Source organism: Cupressus sempervirens, chromosome 5 (assembly GCF_028749045.1).
Source record: "Cupressus sempervirens isolate cs-2001-9-10 chromosome 5, ASM2874904v1, whole genome shotgun sequence".
Lineage (NCBI taxonomy): Eukaryota > Viridiplantae > Streptophyta > Pinopsida > Cupressales > Cupressaceae > Cupressus > Cupressus sempervirens.
In genome coordinates, this window is record NC_143122.1 from 542,313,115 (window position 1) to 542,335,573 (window position 22,459).

The following is a 22,459-nucleotide window of genomic DNA, read 5'->3' on the forward strand; positions in this document are numbered from 1 at the left end:
GTTTTTCAGCCCTTGCAATGTATAGAACTCATGGGAGATACGTTTGTTTACTCAATTTTGGTATAATTAAAAATATCAAATCATTTTTTTTGTTTTAGACTTCTTTTATTGTGCCTTATAGTGGATAAGTTATGACTCTTATGTTAGTTGTTATTTAAACTGAAGTGAAGGATGCTTGGCTTTGACAAACAATAGTAATCTACGATACCTTTTGATCCAAAATGAAACATGAGTCTTTTTTGAAGAATCATGTGACTTGTGAATTACGACCCAGTAATTCACTTTAAGGGGAAAATATAGAATAGTAAATATAAGTCTCCTGCAAAGACCAAAAATCTAGGGAAAGTTTGGTGTAGATTGGAGTAAAAAGTTGAGACATAAGGGAATCCAGAAAACAAATAATTGCAAGGGGCATAATCAGAGCCTACATTTTAACAATAAGAGATTTCTTTCTTCATCTAGCATCATGTCAACAGCACATGATTATGACAATAGAATCAAGAGCAAGAGCCCACAGTTTAGCCAAATCCAAGATCTCAGCTGGAGCATGGCGTCAAGAACCAAGTTCAAAAAATTTTGTATCGCAGAAATGTTTGTGACTACTGGGAGCATTCAGATTTCTATCCATTTAGGATAGTAACTTATGGTTGGTAGTGTTGTCTTGCCTTCGTGAGTTTCTTCCTATATCTGAGGTTCTCGACTCTAGCCAACATAGTCCTATTTTTGGCATAGTTCGCGATGTCAGATTTTGCTCTTTTGCAATATGGTTCTTAATTTGTTTTATTAGCATGATTGAAATGCCCTTTCCATGATAAGTGAAGTCTGAAATCAATTTTGAAGTTCCTTGATTCTTGTTTTGGAAGAATGGAAGTAAAAAATCACAAGTCCTCTATTTTTGCAGAGATGTGAAGTTTCTTTTCATCCTTGCAAGTTAAAAACTTGCTTTGTTGTCTCACAATCGTTGTAATAATCAGTTTTTATCGGGTGTTCACTAATAATTAACATATCAAAGAAATATAGATATTACTTCATTTTCATAGGAAAACAGTTATATCTGTTATGTTCATGTGAATGAAATTAAAAATTACAATTTACTTAAACGAAAAACTCGTAACTAACATTCAAATACACCATCAATAAATTTATTTTGAAAATTAAAATCTACATACCATAGAATTCAAACCGAAAATCAATGTAGGGATACTTCTGCAATCACCTAGATTAGCCACAAATATTACTTAGAATTAATTGACGATTACCATCAAATACCACAATATGAAAATCAAATAACAATTATTATCAAATACCCTTATATCATCTAGGGCATCACATACCATTGGATCATTTAGGGCATCATATACCACTATATTATTTAGGATTTTAGATACTATTGTATCATTTAGAGTTTTGGATACCACTGTTTCATCAATTACCATTGGATTATTTAGGGCATCAGATACCACTATATCATTTCTTTCCTTCCGATTCCTTAATTGTGGCAATAACATAATATTAGAAGATATGCTCATAATTAGTATTCTTATAAATGAAAGACCGAAACTCTTGCAACTAAATATATTCCATGTTTAGTTAGAAGATCAATCTATTTAATTGGTTGCTAATTATATTGATGATAAAAGTTGCTTTTATTTAAAGAAATGATTGAATTCAACAATATAAATTAATCCATCATACTTTCTATTTGTATAAATATAATAAAAATAAAAACATTTATTACCAATAAATGTTTGAATGCTCAACTTATCGTTATAAGATGCATGTCCTGACATCTCCTAGAGAGGGGAAACACTGTCAGGGGTTTAACCACCCAACCTCAGACCATAACTTATCTCCACACAATCTCTAATGAGAAAGACCCTCCCTACCCAGAATAGACATGGAACACTTCGTCAGCCACTGAGCATCTTGGTATCTAATCACACTACTTGACTTGACAACATGAGAATACAATAAACATGATCATGCATGAACTATTAAATGATTCATTTTTAAAATAATAAACATTATTATGTCACATTTGATTCTGTTTCATGTTATTGTAAATTTCTTTGTCTCATCTCTTCACCCTTTTCCTTGGCTACACAACCAGGTGAGTCCTAGGTGTTTGAATCTCAGAGCAACCCACTCTTTTTGTTGATCCTTAATTGATAAAAGAATATTATATGTTTCCAACTTATCAAAACTTGTGATTTGAAAAAGATGTTCTTAAACATTTGCAGAAATTATTGTTTAACTCTAATCTCTAATGTCATAATGATCCATGAATTCATAACATGGTTACTCGGCTTTTATTCTTCTTAACTGAGGATATTATAAACAAGGATGATTTGCTTCATAAACTGGATTTGTATCTAATTGCTATAAAACTCATATTGCAGTAATAACTGTTACAAAACATATTGTAATGTTGGATTTGGATATTCCACATAACCTGAATAAATCTGCAAATGAAGTCTAAAGCCTTGCTAGACACTTGTGTATCGGCTCTTCAAATTGATTACCAAGCATAATGATAGTGTGTAAATGAAACCATCAAGTTTAGCAAGGAAGAACAATATACAACAGACTTGTAATAAGAAAGGCCCCACTATAAATTGCAGAGATTTCAAATGGAGTTTGCAAATATTTCAATGGTGGGTGAAGTCAGAACTATGAGCAAAGGAAAGATAGAAATAATGGAGAAGTCAAAAATGATAAAGGAAGCTGATCTTGAGAAAGATAGTCGGGTGCTTGGTAAAGATATTCGCCTCTCACTCATTACTAATATTCAAAGGGAAAAATGTGACTCCTTGGCTTCTGTAACATAAAGAATATCTTGGCTCTTTGAACGCCAATTGAAAATGCCAAATGTTAAATCGATTTTTAAAAAAAAAGAAAGAAAGAAGGTTGGAAGAAGATTTGAAGATTATAAATCGAAAATATTATAGTTTATATCTATCTACATACACGTAGGTATATTTATGAGGTGGTATCATTATATTAATCTCTGTGTACGTACATAGGTATATATTAAAATAATATTGTGAAAGATCATCAAAACCTTTGAGTTATGCATTATATTTAATTAAATAATTAATATTTTAAATGTTTATTTAATAGCTCATGCGGTTCTATCAATTGTATTCTGATTTTCAAGTCACTAGGTCCTCAATCATGGTGATTCACGATTCATACCCATTTGCCTAGTGATGGTGATGCTTCTGTGCCCAATTCTTTTTTAACAATGCTTCCACCCCTTCAACGTGCTTCTTTCAAGGAAATTCTCCGTAGTTAAATCATATTGCCATAACAACTTATTTAATTATAAATAATCATAACAGTTAACTGCCTTTTCAATTTCATGAATTCATGATAAATAATCAACTAGCATGTTATCTTCACATGAAATTATAACGACTAACCATCTTACCATTTCGTAGAATTTAACAAATTTAACTGTCAACTAACTTCATGTGAACCTCAATGCCTATAAGAACATTTTAAATTAGGTCAAAAATTGGGATGTAACATACCATTTTTCTTGTGTTTCATCGTCCTCGATGAACTTGAAATTGTAACGAACATTATAAAGGAGCATTTTAAAATTGGAATATAACGTACCATTCCCCCTTGTGTGTCATCATCTTCGATGATCTTTGCAATTTTAGACACTAAAAGAATATTCCAAATACAAGATATATATATATATATATATATATATATATATATATATGATATCATTTCTTTTCAAAATTGGATCAAAATCTAAATCATGATCAAAACTCAGTGTCTATATATATATATATAACCTCAATGTTTCCAAAAAGATACTTGCATGCACATACTCACCTGAGTTCATTTTACTATACTTGTGGTCACCTTAGCATCACTTGAGTTGATTATGTTGTAAGATATTCTATTTTACACTCATGTAGACAGTCACAATATCATTAGTTCAATTCTCATATTGACATCTTTATATAAAAGAATTTTCAGGTTTCAATAACTAAAAGTAAGATAAGTATTCAAAATTGTAATTCCTCAACTGACATGTTCTAGATCATAACTTGATCACATAATTTAAATCACTCATATCTACCTATTTGGCATATGGTACTATTTGATGAGTAAATCATCCTTCATAGATCACCTGAAAAATGTTAGTGAATCCATGTTTTTCATTTATGTAAACTCTTATAAATAATCATAACAGCTAACCGCCTTTTCAATTCCATGAATCCATGAAAAATAATCAACTAGCATGTTATTTTCACATGAAATTATAATGACTAACCATCTTACCATTTCGCAGAATTTAACAAATTTAACTATCAACTGACTTCATGCGAACCTCAATGACTACATGAACATTTTAAATTAGGTCAAAAATTGGGATGCAACATACCATTTTTCTTGTGTTTCATCGTCCTTGATGAACTTGAAATTGTAACGAACATTATAAAGGAGCATTTTAAAATTGGAATATAATGTACCATTCCCCTTATGTGTCATCATCCTCAATGATCTCTGCAATTTTAGACACTAAAAGAATATTCCAAATACAAGAGATGTATATATGATACCATTTCTTTTCAAAATTGGATCAAAATCTAAATCATGATCAAAACTCAAAGTATATATATATATATAACCTCAATGTTTCCAAATAGATACTTGCATGCACATACTCAATTCATTTTACCGTACTTGTGGTCACCTTAGCATCACTTGAGTTGATTATGTTGTAGGATATTCTATTTCACATTCATATCATACTCATGTAGACACTCACCATATCATTAGTTCAATTCTTATATTGACATCTTCATATAAGAGAATTTCCAGGGTTCAATAACTGAAGATAAGTATTCAAAATTGTAATTTCTCAACTAACATGTTCTAGATCATAACTTAACCACATAATTTAAATCACTCATATCTACCTGTCTGGCATATGGTACTATTTGATGAGTAAATCATCCTTCATAGATCACCTGAAAAAAGGTTAGTGAATCCATGTTTTCCATTTACGTAACCTCGGCCTTCATGCTTATCTTATCACAATAACATTTCATTTGAATAATCATCCCATGATAAAAATATACTTTGTCTCTAAACAATATAAGCAACTTAGTATGTCTTATTATTCCCATAAGCATTATAAAAAAATCCTCATAAGATTCTTATCAAGTAACTCATTTGAGCATGCTCATCATTCAATTGTAAATATTTAGGAAGTTTATCTATTCTATTTGTGTGACCTAGGCTTTCATGCCCATCTTGTTAATGTAATTGTTTCAAGGAATAACTTAAGCCAAACAAAAGTTACATTTATAAATAAGCATTGATAGTTTCAATTATGCAAATGTGTTTACTCCATACTGGAGCACAAAATGTCCTTATTGTCATTTAATCAACATAAAAAAGGATTAGTATTCAAAATCATGGTTCACAAATTTGTTTTTCCTTCAGTTCAAGTTCAAAATAGATAAAATATTACTACCATTTCATATGAACATGAATATAATTGCATAAAGTAAATGCTAGGAACATTCAATTGAAAAGAAATATTTAGCCATCATCAGGGTAGATAACATCTCATCGAGGTTATAGCAACTGGTTTGTATTGCGCAAGCCTCGACATTTGGACCCAGTTTAAACTTCTCATTCTCTAATCAGAATGGCCCTCCCTCCTAGGATAAGGCACATGTACCATTTTGGTCCTGCCACCTGATCATATTGGTGTTTAGAATGTCTGCCCAGTAATAGACGGGTCTTGCCTGATTAACTGGCACCACTGGCATCTTGTGATCAAATTAGGCAAGCATGTCTTTAAACTACCTTGGCCAAGGATTTAAATGGGCAAATGAGCAACCTAATCATCATCGCTTGACTTGCCAATCATGTCATTTTCTTAGTTTTGTTTCATCTTTATAAGTTTTGCAGTTTATTCATCTGTCCATTTCATATGGACCACACCATCATCTTAGTCCTTTCTAGCTTTTCTAGATGATTTCCCGATGTGTTTTTTTTTTAAAACTTGATCGTAAAATATACAATTACATAAAATAAATCTTTTTGAATATTATATTATCAGTTTCTCCAAAACAATATTGGGCCCAAGGTTTTAGCATTGAACCTTGCGGTCTGATACCATATGTAACAACCAATTTTTATTGGGTGTTAACTAACAACTAACATATCAAAGAAATACAATTATTACTTCATTTTCATAGGAAGACATTTATATCAATTATGTTCATGTGAATGAGATTAATAGTTACAATTACTTAAACAAAAAACTCATAACTAACATCCGAAAACACCATCAATAAATTTACTTTGGAAATTAAAATCTACATACCATGAAATTCAAACAAAAAATCAATGTAGGGATGCTTCTGCCATCACCTAGATTGGTCCACAAATATTACTTAGGATCAATTGACGATTACCATCAAAAATCACTATATCAATATCAAATGACGATTATCATCAAATACCACTATATCAAAATAAAATGATGATTACCATCAAATACCACTATATCATTTAGGGCATCACATACCACTGTATCAATTATGACATCAATTACCATTGGATCATTTAGGGCACCAAATACCACTATATCATTTAGGGTTTTATATACCACTGTATCATTTAGGGCTTTGGGTACCACTGTTTCATCAATTACCATTGGATCATTTAGGGCATCAGATACCACTGTATCATTTCTTTCCTTCCGATTGCTTAACTATGGCAATAACATAAGATTAGAGGATATGCTCGTAATTATTATTCTTGTAAATGAAAGACTAAAATAACAATCCATCAAATAAATCTATCTCTTGCAACTAAATATATTCCACATTCAATTAGAAGATCAATCGATCTAACTGGTTGCAAATTATATTAACTATAAGAGTTGCTTTCATTTAAATAAATAATTGAATTCAACAATATAAATTAATCCATCATACCTTCTATTTGTATAAATATCATAAGAGTAAAAATACCTATTACTAATAAATGTTTGAATGCTCAACTTATCATTATTAAATGCATGTCCTGACATCTTGTGGAGAGGGGAAACATTTGTCAGGGGCTTAACCACCTAACCTCAGACCATAACTTATCCCTAGACAATCTCTAACGAGAAAGAACCTTCCTACCTAGAATAGATATGGAACACCTTGTCAGCCACTGAGCATCCTGGTATCTAATCACACCATTCAACTTAACAACATGAGAATACAATAAACATGATCATGCATGAACTATTAAATGATTCATTTTTAAAATGATAAACATAGTTATGTCACATCTGATTTTGTTTCATGTTACTACAGATTCCTTTCTCTCACCTCTTCACCCTTTTTCTTGGCTATACAACTGAGTGAGTCTTATGTGTTTGAATCTCAGAGCAACTCGCTCTTTCTGTTGATCCCTAACTAATCAAAAAATATTATATGTTTCCAACTTATCACAATCTATGATTTGAAAAAAAATGTTCTTAAAGATTTGCATAAATTATTATTTAACTCTAATCTCCAATGGCTAATGATCCAAAAATTCATAACATGGTTACTTGGCTTTTATTCTTCTTAACTAATGATATTATAAACAAGGATGATTTGTTTCATAAACTAAATTTGTATCTAACAGCTATACAAATAACATTGTAGTAATAATTGTTATAAAACATATTGCAATGTTGGATTTGGATATTCCACATAACTTGGATAAATCTGGAAATGAAGTCTAAAGTCTTGCTAGACGCTTGTGTATCGGCTCTTCTTCAAATTGATTACTAGGCGCAATCATAGTGTGTAAATGAAACCATCAACTTCAACAAGGAAGAACAATATATGACAAACTTGTAACAAGAAAAGTGCTGCTATAAATTGCAAAGATTTTGAATGGAGTTTGCAGAGATTCGAATGGTCGGTGAAGCCGGAACTATGAGCAAAGGAAAGACAAAAATAATGGAGAAGTCAAAAATGATAAAGGAAGCCGATCTTGAGAAAGGTAGTTGGGTGCTTGGAAAATATATCCACCTCTCACTCACAACTTCTATTAAAAGGGAAAAACCTGACTCCTTGGCTTTCATAACATAAAGAATATCTTGGCTCTTTGAACACTAATTAAAAATGCCTAGTGTTAAATCAGTTTTTAAAAGAAAAGAAAGAATAAAGGTTGGAAGAAGATTTGAAGATTATAAATAAAAAATATTATAGTTTATATCTATCTATGTACACGTAGATATATTTGTGAGGTGACATCATTATATTATGGTGTCACTTTATATTTATCTCTATGTGTATGTACATAGGTATATATTAAAATAATATTGTGAAAGATCATCGAAACCTTTGAGATACACATTATATTTAATTAAATAATTAATGTTTTAAATACTTATTTAATAACTCATGTGGTTCTATTGATTAGATCTTAATGTTCAAGTCACAAGGTCTTCAACCATGGTGATTCACAATTCATACCCATTTGCCTAGTGATAGTGATGCTCCTGTGTCCAATTCCTTTTTAATAATGCTTCCACCCTTTCAACGTGCTTCTTACAAGGAAATTCTTCATAGTTAAATCATATTACCATAACAAACTATTTAACCATAAATAATCATAATGGCTAACTTTCTTTTCAATTCCATAAATTCATGATAAATGATCAACTAGCATGTTATCTTCACATAAAATTATAACGACTAACCATCTTACCATTTCACAAGATTATAAAAAATTTAACTGTCAACTGACTTCATGTGAACCTTAATGGCTATATGAACATTTTAAATTAGGTAAAAAATTGGGATGTAACAATCGTGCAAGGTAAAAAAATTACCCATTGTAGAACTTAGTGTCCCTAATGTAAGTGATGCAAACTCATCCTCCTGTTCTTGGAATATTTCCAAAGTGGTGTGTTTTTTTTTTTTTGCATGTTCATTGCCTTGATGTACTTGTCATATGGATTATTAAGATGCACCATTTCTCCATTACCTCACAATCTTGCAAAGCATATGCAATGGTCGGAATTGTAGAATTGAGGCACAATAATGGAAGTTTGTGGATGCTCTCATGCAATATTACAAATTGCACATACTGTTTAGGATTCTTCATTTTTGAAACAACCATATATGTATTGGTATTGCAGACTTTCCATGCAATTATGCACAAATTGGAAATGCAAACTTGCTTACAGTTTCCAAAGTTTTGCACTAAAGATCAAAAAGCCCTGGAGTGAACTTGGCGAACATGTATGCATCTTGCAAATCACCTAGCACTTTCACATCGTGTTTCCACCCCTTATAATCTTCCACATTATAAGTGTTGGAAAAGTGGAGTGCCAATTTGCGAAAGAGGCAAAATGCTAACAATTTTCTTCATCTTGCATTCTACAATGCTTTCATATTGACATGAGGCATGCAAATGGACTTTTTCCAAGCTTGTGCCTATGCTTCCAAGTTGCAATATGCACACGAGCTCTTGAAGTTCACAACTTTGCATCCTTAAGATTTGCAACATCCTTCTCCACTCTTGAAGTTCACAACTTTGCATCCTTAAGGCTTGCATGCATGACCCTCAACTCGACAAAATGTCCAAAGTGAAAACCGAAAAGCATATAATGCATTCATGTAGATCAAGATTTTGTGAAACTTTCTCTTTTCTCATCATTTTCATGATTGTGCTTTTCGAGTAATCCTATGATTGTGCCTTCTGAGTAATCCTATGATTCTTGGAGACCCAACCATTGGGACGGCTCTCAACTTCTGTGCAAGCCATCTCATTTGCTGATTTATCCATGCACATGTACAAGGTTTTTGACTAGAAGCTATTCATGCACAAGTTTGTTAAAATATCACAATAACATGTTTCTAACATTCCTTTCTGTAGTCTTAGGTTTTCATTTGTTCATCTCAACCTTTTCACATATATAGAACAAACTTAGGACTTGAACAATGCAATCACACTTTTCCTCAAAATTATGTTGTCACGTTTGTGCTTTCAAGATTTTGAGTTTACATATGTAAATTCTATCTCACAATCTACATGTTGCTTGCTATTCTGTATTGTAGTTTACAAATTTGTGGAAACTTGATCTCTTTGTGCACAATTGCCTATGTGTGAAATAACTATTGTTGTGGCTTTCTATTCTTTTTGGGCACACTAACTTATCTTGCAAATTGCATGTATACCTCTATATTTTGTATCTTTGCAATAGTCATACACATATCAAAATTATAGATTTTCCATGTAGCCCTATGATATTTGTTAGTTACACGTTAGTTGCAAAACCTACATCTGCATTTTGCATTTTAGTATTATTGTGCCTTGCAAGTTTCCAAACTACTCTCATTTTTGTAACCTTTGCATTTGCTTACCTGCTTCTACACCTTGCAATCCGACAAACAATTTTTTGATAAACAAATATCATGCAAACTTGTACTTTCACTATGTCTTAGCTCACACCTTCCCCAAGAACACTCATATGAGCTCTAAGAACAAAGGAAATGCACTACAAATTCAAGGGGACAATCCCTTCCCCAAAAACCATATTCACTATGAATGAAGTTTTAGACATTTATTTGGGACACAAACATTGTGAATTTTGTAAAAAAGAGATGATGCAAAGGATATGGTTTCATTTTCCAGGTGCATAGTTGATAGTTGAATAGTACAAGCATCTCCTTTTTAAACTGTTGTCCAATCTCCGGAGCTGATTATGACATGTGCAAAGTGTTATGACCCTTAGAGCAAGAAGGTTATGGGTTTTAGAAATGAATATTTCCTTGATATTGCTCCTAATAGTTCTATGTCTTCCTTGATTTCCTCATCATGCAAAATGTGTCATTAAGTGTTGTTGTGAGCTTGGACTTATAAATCTAGAAGATCTTGATCTTTTTCTAGGTTACAAACAAAACTTGGCTCATAAAACCAAGATGATCTTCCTCAAGAATGCCTATGGTAGTCCTTGGGAGTGGTTTTTAGCTTAGAGATTATGACTTGATCACTCTTTTGAATATGATAATGAGCTACTACCCTAATGCAAGGAGATTTTGACCATGGATGTTCAAAGTCATTGTCGTCATCCTAGAAAACTAAGAATTAATTGACTAGGCAATCCTTATCAATGACACCTTGCAGAAACAAATATGGAAAGTGAGTAGTTTACATTCTATATGTCATGTCATGTCATGGAGGGCTGTTTCTTAGATTGATAAAATAAGGGTGTAGGAGCAAGGAAAACGAAGGTATCTAAGCTCTATCCCCAATTCAAACTTAGAGAAACTTAGACAAGAGGGTTAATGATGCCTTCTTGTTTCATTTGATTAGATGGATGGAGAATGGCTTGAATATATGCATTTCTTTGGGGGCTACAATTGCTATTGTTAAGTGGGGAATTGGTTCATCTAGCCAACCCATTACACACATTATGCCTTAGGGCCGAGTAATGATAGATTGAGTCTTTGATAAATGGTATAAGTGGGATAGGATAATGTAATAATGGAATATGTTACTTGAATGCCAAGAAGTAGATGATAGAGGATAGATGAGAAAAATCAAAGAGACATTTGTATGTGATTGGAGTATGCTATTCTAGTATGCTATTCTATGGAATTATTTAGGCATAAATGATGTCCTCATCCAGTTCCTCTTCTAGATTATAATCCATACATGTAATGTGAGGTAGTCAGTGACCCTTTCTTTCTATAATCAGAGCCATAAGCTCTAGATAGTGAGCTTGAATGCAAGTGCATACTTATTGTACTAAATCCCCTAACATGGTATTACTTCTAGTAAAGAAATTTGTGGATATCATCCTAGGGTTTTACTTTTGGTAGATTTTTTTTTCGATTTCATCCCAGGATATTACTTCTAGAAGATAAGTTTGTGAATTCTCCCTTAACAAGGTTTCCACAATAAAAATCATGGTGTCATAATGTTGTGGATTCTTGTTTCATGTTTCAAATGTGTATTTTTTATTTTGATTTGTTCATGGTTGCATAATTAGTTGGTTAAAGTAAAAAATTGTAGAACTTTGATTCACCCCACCCCATCTTAGTGTTCATTGATTCTAGCAAGGGGGTTGTTAACTTGTTCCAACAGTCGGCTATAATTTGTTGCTTAATTTTCAAAAATGTTTCATTGGCCTCTCCTATTGTTCTTATGTTCTTCACCAAGGTTTCCATGTCATCACAAATCTCACCCAAACATGGGCAATCAATATCAACATACCTAACCATGTTCAAGATGGGCTAAAAGAAACTCAACTTATTTTATACAATTCCACTACTCATCATCATGGAACTAAGTTCTAACTTTCTGAGCTCTTTTTGTGTTTGACTCCTTCCATACAAGGTGTTGTTAGACATATGACTTAAGACATCTCATTGGGCCATCTTATGATGATTGTGTGATATGTAAATTGTGTTTTAACAAATTAACATGATGTAAAAAATACACATCATAATAAACTATTAAAAAAAAGTAAAAATAGAAAACTAAAATTTAAATTATGCTAAATAATTCCAACTTAGAGGTCTTGGATATGGTTTGTAACATGTGATGATTAGTCACAAACATTTAAGTCTCCTTAGCCTTTACATAAACATGTTTGACCCATTCAATTTGTGTACAATTTTATTGGATGATTAGATTTAGTGAGTGGAGTGATGATATGTGGCAACCTGTTGCCCAAGTTTTAGTCATATCTTTTTCCTTTAGGGTTTGAAGTCAAGTCAAGTGTCAATGTTTTGAGTCTGAGTCTAGATTACCCATAGGATGACCTTCCTTCTCATCTTTCCTTGAATTAACTGATGCAAGAAATCATATGAGAAAATTTCCTATCCATAGCTAGGTGATTAGGTTTTGGGAGGGTTTGCTATGCATTTTCTTAATGAGAAGAAGGTTTGGGGTGTTTCTAATGATTCCTAATTCTTTGTTCCTAATCATGTCTAAGACAAAGATTCATATTGAGAAGCATTTATTCATCTCTAAAAGTTTCTAACTCTATGGTCAAAAGACCCATATCTAAAGGAGGATACATTTTCACGGACATATACAGACCATGAGAAGAATTCAAAATAAAGTTCAATTGAATTCAATATAGAATGAATGCTTAAAAAATGTAGAAATGGTGAAGAACACAGTCAAAAGTGGCAAAGACTAAAATTAAAAAGTCAAATAAATGGAAAAACACATGCTATTGGTTGGTCAAAAAGTCCAAATGCTTACTTTTCAAATCGGGTCCCATCTAAGTGCTCAATGAAAAGAGAATGCATTCAATTGTTGGATCTTACAAGATCGATGTCCCTTGCTTTCTCGCTTTTTGAAGATGTGCAAGGTTTAGATAGTGCAAGAAAGTGACAATGAGACACATGTCTCATTGGATCCATCACATTCCATGAGGTACAATCTGGTTAAGAAGTTCCAAGGGGTGCAAACAAGTCAACGTTAGATTCTTCAATCAATAAGGTACTGCCACATGTATGCCATGACATGCTTAGTTGGAAAGTGGAACTAGGATGTGAAGGCTAAAAATCAAACAAAAGTAGATTTATTCTTGACCATCAGATTTCATTAGATCAACGTACACCGCTTTGTCATATTTTGAAGTTGCATGAAGTTTAGATAATGCGAGAAAGTGACAACATGACACATGTCTAGTGGGCCATGACTTTCATGAAACACAGTCATAATCTAGTCATGAAGTGCCACAGAGCAAAGAAGTTCAACGTTAGAGTTTCTAAGCAATAAAGTAATGTCGCCTGTTAGCCACATGTATGCCATGGTGTACCTAGTTGGAAAGTGGACTTGCGCTATAAAACAAGAGACATAACATCATTTTATAACCACCATCAGATTGAGATGGATCCACTGTCATCGCTATCTCACTATAAAAAGTTGTTCAACTATTATTCTATGTGATAAAGCGACAATCCAACATGTGTACAAGGAGGGACTCGCAGTGGAAATTATAAAAGAAAGTCTCAATGTTTAAATCATGATCATTGATTTAACATCAACAATTAGAATTTGAAAAATGCAGTGACCATTGGAATATGAAATAAGTGGTTTGGTAGAAAACAACAGAAAATAAAAGAAACAATGATTTTCCACAAATTTTCTTAAGGTTGTAGGAAGCCGAATGGTCATCATGTGTTTCAAAAACATAATGGATTCAGGATCAACAATGGAGAGGATGCCACATGTTTGTATGACTGGACAATTTCATATATGATTTTCTTTTTATTTTGTGACTATTTCTCTGCCAAAATTAAGAAATGATAGATAACTATAAATGTAACTTGACTTAACATAATAAAGGTTGAAAAACTTGAGAGGGAAGGGTTCTGTAATTCCACTTACAATATTTGCTTTTATTATTTTGTGGTCCAAGCATTAGATAGCTTTGCACTTAGAGCTGAAAGGAAATTATGTATGATCTTGTAAATAATCAAATGAATTCCACTTTGTTTTGATGTTTGTTGTACAATAATTCCATTTGTTGTTTCATATATAATTTTGTTTCTTCTCTTGATAGTTTCATACATGTTAGATAATTCATTGGGAATTGAAGACTAATGTATGTGAATCTATTGGATACTTGTTGAATTCCATTTCAGTCAAGGCTAATAGTTTAAGTAATTCCACTTGCTTTCATATGTATAAACCTTTCTTTCCCACTACTACATTTAGAATAGAATTAGAAGTCAAAAAATATCAAGATAATCTACTGCAATCATTCCATTGAGTGTGATAGATGATTTATATACATCTTGCCTGAATTGTTTGTGCTTACAAACAATTTGGTTATCTTTTACTGCTCTTAGGTTAAGAGCTTAAATTATCAAGAATTTTTGTTCACATAAAAACATATTCATTGTATATCATTGCAAGAATCATAGGGAGCTGTACCTAGTAATTTAGAGGACAATGATGGATTACATACACTGACCCATTTGTTGGTAAACATCCTTTTGTTTCTCCAAACATTATATATCAAAGAGTCAAGATTATATAATCTAATAGGAGAACAAACTATTAACCAACAATTTTTTGACTCTACTAGGGACTTAAATGAAAGTTTTGAAGAATTTCCCTTGATAATCAATTACTGTTGGGATTAAAGATAGTGTAACTGAGAGAGGGGGGGAGGGGGTGAATCAGTTACTTAACAAAATTTAACCATAGATCCCTTAGATGCCTTAAAGATTTGGTTACTGCTGATACTTGGTAAACAAATGCTGCAACTCGGTAAATTAAACTATTACTTATCTTTTAAGCATTCATACATGTAATTGAAAACAAAATAAACACAAGAGACACCAGATTTAACGTGGAAACTCAATATGGGAAAAACCACCAAGTAACTAGTCACCAATTTTTTACTCTTCTTAAGTGAGCCCTGTTAGGAGCCAACCCTATTAAAGGTTACAATACACACTATTAGGTGTTACCCTATTAGAGGATTTAATCACTCTGTTAGGAGTGGCCTTGCTAGAGGTCTTTAGAACAATTCAACTGAACTGTCACCTTGTTAGAGGATTTACAAAATGATTGTTAAACCAACTATGTTAAAAGATTTGAAATCACTGCTACAATGGTTAGAAAGCAACAATGAATTGACCTAAACAAGATGCAACTAAATTTTTTGGATACAGGTCTCTGTTCAACATCATTAGATCCTTTTTGATCAAATATGACTCTACTGCTCCTCAATGATATTTGATCATCCTTCAAATTTTCTTCCACAATAGTCAGTCTAAATATCACATTAACTTCTCATACCTCCCCCATTATCTTTGAATTCACAACTTGACCTCTTACTTATACCATTTAGAATGTCAAGTCGGCTCATTTACATGTTACATGTTACATTTACCAATAAACCATTCATCAGTCGGCTACAGATATTATTCTTAAACAAATAAACGTCCTTTACTGGCTACTGTTTCCAGGAATTTTCAGAGTTAACCTTCTTGACTCGGCTAACATTACAATATCTTAAAATCCTTTGGTTGCCGAGTTTACTCGGTAAGAATTGCTTTTACCAAATTACCTTTGATGACTAAATGAACTTGGTAAGAACCATTTTTGTCATATTTTTTTCGATTACCGAGTGAGCTTGGTAAGAATTGCTTTTGTCATATTTTTTTCGATTATCGAGTGAGTTCGGTAAGAACTAAATTTATTTGATTACCTTGAAGGCTCGATAACCAACTGTCTACTCGGTAGACACTGTCTATTGCCTTGCTAACCTTCTGAGTTTGGTAGGCACTATCTAATGAGTGATATGACATTTGTGTGACATCAAAGACAACACACAATTGAATCAATTGTATCCAACAATCTCACTCTTTGGCATTGATGGCAACACAACATGTCATAGTAGAATGAAATTTGAAAACAAGTCTTTTAATGAAAGAATACAAAACTTCCTCTTACATATAATCTCTCCCTCTTACACAAACTCTTATTATTCACAAATTTCAGAAAGATATAATTTCAAAAAGATATGACAATATATATTCTCCCTCTTTGACAACACATGCCAAAGATAACTCAAAACAACTGAATAGCATTGTACTTGATGTACTGATTCATATGCAATGTCTTCATTGGTTTGCTGCATCAACTGATAGATCTTGAATTCCATTCCTGTTGATGTATCACTAAATTGTATTTTAGTGAGCTTCAGATAGGGGAATGACCCCTAACTTACCTCTTAGATACAAGAATGCATCCTTAGTTAAAGGCTTTGTGAATATGTCAACAATTTGTTCCTTTGTATGCACATATTCTAATTTTATTTCCTTTTCTTGCACTAATTCTCTAACAAAGTGATACTTTATGGCAATGTGCTTGATTTTTTACTGCATCACTAGATTTTTGGAGATGTTAATTGCACTTGTGTTATCACAAAACATAACAATTGGCTCTTTGATTTCTTGCTTCATACATTTCAATAATTGTTTAAACCACACAATGTTTGAACAATTCACTGCTGCTACAACATATTCAGCTTCTACTGTGGATTGAGATGTACAATTCTGATTTTTTCTTGTCTAAGAAACCAACATTTTTTCAAGAAAGAAAGCTCCTCCACTTGTGCCTGTCATCAATATTTCTTACCCAATCTGCATCAGTAAACACCTTTAAATCTAATTTTTCTCCAAGTTTATACCATAATCCATATTCTTCACTTCCTTTCAAGTATCTCATGATCCTTTTGATTGCCATCATGTCATTTTCTTTTGGTTTTGATGAGAATCTTGCTACAATTCCTACTAGAAGGGCAATGTCTGGTCTTGTGTGCACTACATATTGCAACTTTTCAATCATAAATCTATACAATGTCTGATCCACTTCCTTTGATTCATCATCCTTGGTGAGTTTTAATCCAGTACACATAGGAGTCCCAACTGGTTTGCAGTCTTTCATACCAAACTTTTTCAGTATCTCCTTGATGTATTTAGATTGGTGATGTAAACACCATTCTTATTCTGTTGGATTTGAAGACCAACAAAGAATTTTATCTCACCAAACATTGACATTTCAAATTCCTTGTTCATTTGTTCTAAAAATTCTTTGCAAAGATCATCATTTCCTATGAACAAAGTATCATCTACAAATATTTCTGCGAAAACAATCTTATTATTTGGTCCTTCCTTTATGTACAAACTATTATTGTCATTAGTTCTTTGAAAACCAATCTGAATAAGATAGTTATGCAATCTTTCATACCATGCTCTAGGGGCTTGTTTTAGACCATATAATGCTTTATGAAACTTGCAAACCATGTCCTTCTTGTCTAGATCAAAAAAACTTTCAGGCTGCTCAATGTAAACCTCTTCCTCCAATATGCCATTGAGAAATGTTGACTTGACATCCATCTGATAAACTTTATATCCTTTGAATGTAGCATATGCAAGTAAGGTTCTGACACCTTCCAATCTTGCAACAGGAGCAAAAATTTCTCCATAGTCTACACCTTCTTCTTGAGGGTATCCCTTGCATACTAGTCTAGCTTTGTTCCTTGATACCTTACCATCTTCATTTAGTTTATTTCTGAATACCCACTTTGTTCCAATCACATTCTTGTCTTTGGATCTAGGTACAAAAGTCCATGTTTTATTTTTCTCTATCTTTTCTATCTCTTCATTCATAGCTTCAATCCAACTTTCATTGTCTAGTGCATCTTTGGCATTTCTAGGTTCAAAATCAGCAAGTAAACAAGAGCCTTTCAACTTACTTCTTGTCATTGTTCCTTCTGATTTATCACCAATGATCTGATCTGGTGCATGATGCTTGCTGACATATTTGGCTAACACGGGCTCCTTGCCTTTTGAATGACTTGCATTGTTATCCTTCTATCTCTCAACTTCTGGTTTTGATTCAGGTTGCTCAGGCTCGGTAGATGCTAACTCGGTAGCTTCTGTTTGCAACTTGAGTTCTTGCAGTTCAGTAGATGCTAACTCAGTTTGAACTTCTTGTGAATCGATTAATGAAGACTCTGGAGTTGAGGATTCCTGATTGATAGGTATACTTGGTATTGTATCAGGTTCAATGTAAACAAATCTTCTGTAGTCTTCAGGTTCCTTTTTGTTTTCTTCTTCTGTTGTTTCTACAAACTCATCAACTTTCACATGTGCACTTTCTATAACTTTGTGAGTAGATAAGTTCAAACATCTATATGCTTTGTTTTTGCAAGAGTATCCCAAAAATATTCGTTCATCACTTTTTGCATCAAATTTACCTTTTTAAAATTCTTTCAAAATGTAACATTTGCTTCCAAATACCTTTAGATAACTTACATTGGGTTTGTAGCCATACCACAACTCATAGGGTGTTTTGAATGAATCTTTTTTCAGCTGTACTCGGTTCAAGGTATGAACTGCAATGCTGATAGCTTCCTTCCAATATTTGATAGCAATGTCTTTCTCAATCACTAAGGTTCTTGCACAATTCATGATAGATCTATTCTTTCTTTCTGCTATTCCATTTTGTTCAGGAGTTCTAGGTGTTTAAACCTGTCTTTTGATTCCTCTTTCAATGCAAAAGTTATTGAACTCATGTGAAATAAATTCACCACCTCTGTCAAACCTTAGGCATTTCAATCTTTTGCCAGTTTCCTTTTTTACTCTGGCCAAATACCATTTGAACTTTTCAAATGCTTCTGATTTCTCTCTAAGGTACATGACGGTCATCATTCTTGAATAATCATCAACAAACAGAATGAAGAATTTTTCACCAGTATAACTTTCAATGCCAATAGGTCCACACAAATCAGTATGCACAATTTCTAGAACTTCTTTAGTCTGATAGTTCTTGCTTTTAAAACTAGTCTTTCCCATTTTACCAATTTGACAATTCTTGCATAGACCAACCTCAGGTTTCTTTATGTCAGGAATACCTCTTACTTTCTTGAATTTACTAATCTTTATTAAGTTGTCAAAGTTTACATGACACAACCTCCTATGCCATAACCAACTTTCTTCAATTTGAGAAATGAAACATGAACATTCACCAAGTTCAAGATAAAATAAGTTACCTTTTGTTTGAGTGCCAGATCCAATCAAATTTCCTTTTCCATCCAACAACCTTGCTTTTCCATGCATAAATTCTATTTTGAATCCATTATTGGGTAGCTGTGCCACACTCAACAAATTATGCTTTAGTCCTTCTACCCAATATGCATTATCACATACAAGTTCCTTGGTTAGTGAGATTCTTCCTTTTCCTCTTATACAACAAGGTTCATTGTTACCAAACTTTACACTACCACCATCATAGTCTTCAAAATATTCAAACTTAGTTTTATCACCAGTCATGTGATGAGAACAACCACTATCTATGATCCATGTATCATTTTTGCTCATATGAAAAATTAGTGCCATTTCCTCATCATTATCAGATTCATCTTTTACAGCAATGTAGACAATTTCATCTTCTTCTTCATCATCAAAATCATTGGAATCTTTTTCCATAAAACATGTTTTCTTACTTTTATCCTTGAATGATTTGAAGTCTTTCTTGCCATTGTACTTGTGACCTTTTTTCTCATTTTTGTTCTGCTTATTTGGGCACCTAGCAGCAATATGTCCAATTTCTTCACAAGAGAAATAGATTAGAGGAACTTTACCTTTGTATTTTCCTTTGCCTCTTGAATATTTTCTTGCTAGTAGACCTTCAACCACTTCAAGATCACTGTCTGAACTTTGTTCTGATTCTTCATCACTTCTTGATTGTGGTTCCTTCATCTTTTTCCCTTTTTCTTTGAGTGAAAGCTTGGCTTCAAATGCCGATTCAACATTCTTGGCTGCTGGAACATAGTTGTCATAGTTGTCTAGCTCAAATGCAGTCAATCTTTCAACTATGGCCTCTAAATTTATTTTATGATTTGCCTCACATCTCCTTTCTTGAATTGCAGAGACTCTGATTGCATAAATAAGAAGTAGAGTTCTAAGAACTTTACTTATAATTTTCTCCTCACTGATATCTCCTCTAGATGCTTTGATTGCACTAACACATGCTTTAACTCTTTCAACATACTTTGCAATGTTTTCATCCTCGCTCATCCTCATTTGATCAAATTTCCCTCTCAAACTTTATGCTTTGGCTCTTCTCACATTATCATCTCCTCCATAGATTTCTTTCAGCTTGTTTCACATTTCAAAGGCAGTTTTGCAATCCTTGATGTCATCAAAATTTTCATAACTTAGAGCAGATGTTATATCTATCATCATGTTATTGTGAGTCTTCTTTTTAGCAATATCATTGACAGATAATGTACCAGAAGGTTCTTCATATTTTTTATCAAGGTACTCTAGCCCTGTATCACCAATGGAAGCCAGATGAAGCCTCATCAATCCTTACCATGCTAAGAAGTTGTCCCTGTTAAGTCTTGGAATTTCCCTTTTGTAAGACATCTTGATCTTTAGCTTAGATCCTTGAAATCTTTTCCTGTAAGCACCAAAAGCTCTGATACCGATTGTTGGGATTAAAGATAGTGTAACTGAGAGGGGGGGGGGGGGGGGGAGACGAGGTGAATCAGTTACTTAACAAAATTTAACCATAGATCCCTTAGATGCCTTAAAGATTTGGTTACTACTGATACTTGGTAAACAAATGCTGCAACTCGAATAATTAAACTATTACTTATCTTTTAAGCATTCATACATGTAACTGAAAACAAAATGAACACAAGAAACACCAGATTTAACATGGAAACCCAATATGAGAAAAACCACCAAGTAACTAGTCACCAATTTTTCACTCTTCTGAAGTGAGCCCTATTAGGAGCTAACCCTGTTAAAGGTTACAATACACACTATTAGGTGTGACACTGTTAGAGTATTTAATCACCCTATTAGGAGTGGCCTTGCTAGAGGTCTTTAGAACAATTCAACTGAACTGTCACCTTGTTAGAGGATTTACAAAATGGCTATTAAACCAACTTTGTATAGAGATCTAAAATCACCGCTACAATGGTTAGAAAGCAACAATGAATTGACCTGAATAAGATGCAACTAAATTTGTTGGATATAAGTCTCTATTCAGCATCATTAGATCCTTTTTGATCAAATATGACTCTTCTGCTCCTCAATGATATCCGATCATCCTTCAAATTCGCTTCCACAATAGTCAGTCTTCATATCACATTAACTTCTCATACCTCCCCCATTATCTTTGAATTCGCAAATTGACCTCTTACTTATACCATTCAGATTGTTAAGTCGGCTCATTTATATGTTACATTTACCAATAAACCATTCATCAGTTAGCTACAGATATTATTCTTAAACAAATAAACATCTTTTACTAGCCGTCTCTGCTCGGTAAATACTATTTCCAGGAATTTTTAGAGTTAATCTTCTTGACTCCGTTAACATTACAATATCTTAAAATCCTTTGGCTACTGAGTTTACTCGGTAAGAACTACCTTTACCAAATTACCTTTGATGACAGAGTGAACTCGGTAAGAACTATTTTTGTCATATTTTCTTCAATTACTAAGTGAGCTTGGTAAGAACTAATTTTGTCATATTTTCTTTGATTACCGAGTGAGCTCAATAAGAACTAAATTTTTTTGATTATCTTGAAGGCTCGATAACCAACTGTCTACTCGGTAGACACTACAAACTATCTTTGCTAACCTGTTGGGCTCGATAGACACTGTCTATTGCCTTGCTGACCTTCTGAGTTCGGTAGGCACTATCTGATGACTGATATGACATTTGTGTGACATCAAAGACAACACACAATTGAATCAATTTTATCCAACAAATTACACTTTAAATATATATTTGAGTTGAAAGAAAGGACTTGTGGTATTCAACTATTGACCATAAGAACTTGATACCAATTTACAGCCTCAACCTACTGAAGAAAGAAGCAAATCCAAAGTTGAAGACTGGTAAGATAAAATTGAAAAACA